The sequence below is a fragment of the Vidua chalybeata genome, chromosome 3 (genome assembly GCF_026979565.1).
Source record: "Vidua chalybeata isolate OUT-0048 chromosome 3, bVidCha1 merged haplotype, whole genome shotgun sequence".
Lineage (NCBI taxonomy): Eukaryota > Metazoa > Chordata > Aves > Passeriformes > Viduidae > Vidua > Vidua chalybeata.
Genome location: NC_071532.1, coordinates 30,911,118 through 30,915,210, shown reverse-complemented (window position 1 = coordinate 30,915,210; position 4,093 = coordinate 30,911,118).

Genomic DNA, 4,093 nt, shown 5'->3' with positions numbered 1-4,093 from the left:
AGATAACCATCTGAAAATGCTAAGTGGAGGAATAGACTTTTTCTTTGTTTCTTCATAGACAGATTTTCACTCTCCTCATAGGATTCACGTTTGCTGGAGGTGTGAGTTTCAAGCTGTGACATTCTTTGAAAAACCGAAATGTAGAATTTGGATTTATTTGAATCCTTCATCTGGCTTGGAGTGGAGGTATGAATTTAGATGTCCACATCACTCCAAGTGAGCAGTCTAATCACTGTGTTTGTAGATGTTAGGATTGTCAAAATGGAAAACAGCTTTTATGGTCCTATTTTGTGCAAAGTAGACAAAACACATAATAGGCCTATGTCCACAGGAATTAGAGTTTTGATGCCCTGTGAAGCAAGGGGGGATGAGGACCTGAGGATGTCATGGCATAAGGCCCTGAACAATTCATGTCAGGTGGTCACTTTGATGGGATAACTTTCCTTAGGAGATAGATAAAAAACTGAAGTAATCCATCAAGTGAATTATTCTCAGCAGTCTGAATATATTTTTCTATTTTAATCTTTTTTTTTCTTCTGAACTTTTCACCTTCATTCTTCAGAGCAGAACTCATCATACTTTCATCATACTTTAATAATTTACCTCATCTACTCGAGCTTTCCAAGGAGTGTTTTGGCTTTGTCTGTGAATATGTTTGCACGATTGGCATATTTCCTGATATAATTTAAAATAGGCAAAGAGGATTCTGAAGAGTAATTTCTGAAGGAAGGAGATGTTAGCAAAATGCAGAAGCATTTTACAACTGAGCTGGAGATGATACTTCCTTCTGTGTCCTGCCCAGCCTTCCTTTTCCCATCCTCGCTTACAGATCTGTGGGCTGACTATCAACATGTCTTCTCCATTTCCTCCTCAAATACCTTTTATGTTTTGGGGTTTGGGGTTTTTTGTTTCTGAATCCCACCACATCCTCCATAATATTCTGTAAACTTCATGCTTCAAAGATGTTCTAAGTCTTTCAGATTGTTTGGCAGAAAAAGCTCTTTAATCACCTTTGACAAATGTTCATTTAGACATATTTTTCCATATATTATCCTAATGGGATATATACGGGTCAATCCAGTGACCTATTCACACTGCTTTTCCCATTTTTGGAAAATATCAGACTATAGTGATAATGACTGAAAGGCTCAGACACTGTTCATACTTAAGATCTGGCACAGGTTCCTTTCTCTTTTATAGATATTTTCTTTTGAGCATAATTTCTTTTCTTTTTCATCTTCCTTCAGATATTGAGTGTCAAACAGCCATAACTCTGCTTCAAAATCTCTTCCTTCTGTTTTCTTTTTTTGTTTCCTCTTACCATTGCTAGCAGAGAACCTGATGGTCATAAAGCATAGCTATTATATATCATTGTGCTGGTATGTATTGACTTGAAACCTTTAATCTTGTTTCTGCTTTCTGAAAGCTCAAGCATAATACTAACACATCATATGTCTATGATCTAAACAGGCATTTATCACCAAAATGGTGCTAAAATCAAGAGTTCTTATGAGTGCAAAAGATTTATTCTCATTCCCATTTGGTTGATTTCTGGAGAATGCTGTGGTTTACACAAAAGAAAGCATGTATTGTTGATGGCCACAATACTATTGAAAAAAAAATGATAATATTTTCAAAATAGTCTTTAGGTTTTCTGATTTTCACAATAACATAAATGTACTTTATTCTTCCTCTTTCTCCATGGCAGGTGATTGAAAAAAATAATGAGATTTTAAAATCTGACTCATGAAACACTGAGTTTCTGGGTATGTTTTTCCCCTTCCGTGAGAGAAAAGGCATATCCACAGAAAAAGAAAGCCCTCTTTTGTAACTTACTGTATTCTTCACTCCTATAAACTGTCTTCTCAGTGCAATATGTGAACTTGCACCACCAAATCAGACATTAGGCTGAACAAACACAGATCTCTAATTTATGTATTGCAGTTCTCAAGTGATCTTAGGATACCTCCACTGGACCTCCTTCAGTTTCACAGTGTCTTTTTGTGCCCTGGGGAGCTCACACTGAGTACAGATGACTCTGAATGTCATCTCAAAAATCCTGAACAGAGAGAATAGGCACTTCCCTTGACCTGCTGTCTACACTTTCTCTGGTGCAGCCTAGTACACCACTGATTTTCCTCCCCTGTTGAGGCATATTGCTGACTCCTGTTCAGTTTCTCTGTAAACACAAGTTGCAACAAGAGTTTGTGGCCATGCAGTGCAGGGCTGCAGCAGGTATTCTCTGCTCTCTCACCACAACTGCTTATTTCTTGGTTTCCTTTTCATGATCTAGATAAGATACTGCTCCTTTAGCTTCTCCACTGGTGGTGGGGCAAGGAGGGATAAATCGTGTCCAAGAGTAAGTTAGTGATGCTGTTGCTTGTTTCTGGATACTGAAAATATGTTATGTGGCCATTTAGTCAATGAACCAGAACTTTTTGATGTACAGTGCTTTTGCAGCAAGCTCAGTAATGGAGGAAAGCCTCCTATAGGGTGTTACTGTCCAGTTACATATCTGTATCTACTCCAAAGCTGCCTAGTTGCTATTTAACTGGAGACATATATGACAGTATTGAACGTGTATGCTCCATCTCCCAACACAGCTACTATTTATAACTGCATTGGTGATGGACACTTCCCTGAAGTTTGTTATGTCTTTGTCCATACAGTGTAGTCACTTCATACTGCTACATCTGGCTGTGCAAACCCATTTGTCATTCCTGGACTCACTCCAGAATGGTTTGCCAAGCCTTACAGACTGATGCATTTTCTTTGCTGTTATTATGTCGCCACAGGAGTTTATCTGGCAGCAGGAATGACAACTGCAGTAGGTCACTTTAGGGTCATACAGCACTCTTCTTCATTATATAAGGCTGTCATTGCTTATAAATATTGTCTTTTAAGCTGGGTGTAGAGGAGGCTTGACTGTGTTGGATTGCCAGCACCATTCCTTGATTTATGCTGTGTAGGTTATGTTACAACCTTTTCCTCTGCACTATTCCACAATTGCCATTTAAAGGGATGGCTGCTTGGGACAGCAGTAGAGAAGCTGAGGAATGGGGCCATGTGCTTACCAGGTAGAGATGTCCCAGTTAACATTAAAATAACATCTGTTAGTTGCCTCAGAGAAGTATTGAAGGGCAAACTGTGATCTGCTTCTTGAAAAAAGGGAGATACTTAGGAAGTTTCTCTAGAGATTTTAGCTGATAGAAAATATGTAAGGAAACAGGAGGTTGATAGCCTCAATGACAAGGATGAGTTGTGCTGGTAGTAATTATACTCAGGACTAAGAAGGAAGATCTAGAGCCATCTGGAAATGCTGGGTGGATAATCTTGTGTTGCTTATTAAATTTTTCAGTAAATGAAAATCCCCAAAAGGCAGATGCTCTCTAGGACTTGTCTAACTTGCTGGGAGAATGTAAAGGGAACTGCAAGACATGATGTTAGCGGGGTTACAGCCTGCCAAGGGGATGCGTGCCCTGTGCTGGCTTCCTCTCTGTGCAATACGCACAAATGCAGACTGAAGACAGAGACTGTCTTTCACATCAAGAGTGTCTATGTTCAGTTAATATTTCATTGCTCTTTTGCTCCTCTCTGAGTCATCCATTGTTCTTTGTTTCTCGGGCTTCTCCATGAGGGAGTTGAGTCTTGGTGATATTAATTTGCTTTGTTTTTTGGGAGCGAGTGCCATTTAAAGCTATTTGTTAGCTTGCTTTCTTTATTCAGTCCAAGTATTGGATTTGTTTCGTTTGTATCTTTGTCCTGCATGGATTTTCATGCCTTCTTTTTTTTGCCTTGCTTCTCTAAAATGCCAAGCATCATCTCCAAAATTGCCATTTATATGTGTGTCCTGAATTATCAATTTCTACCCAGTGGACTGAGAAGTACTTTGTGCTTCCATTGCTCTTATTGGAATTCTGCTTTGTTAAAAAAAAAAAAAATCAGCCAGATAAATAAGTAATGTGCTCCGTTTACAGAAGCAGAGCTGTGCCAGGAACAATCTGGCTTTTAACTGAATCATCTGACCTTGGTTTATATGGTAATGTTCTAGGAGAAGGGACATATGTGTTTCAAGACAGATATATTAGTGTTC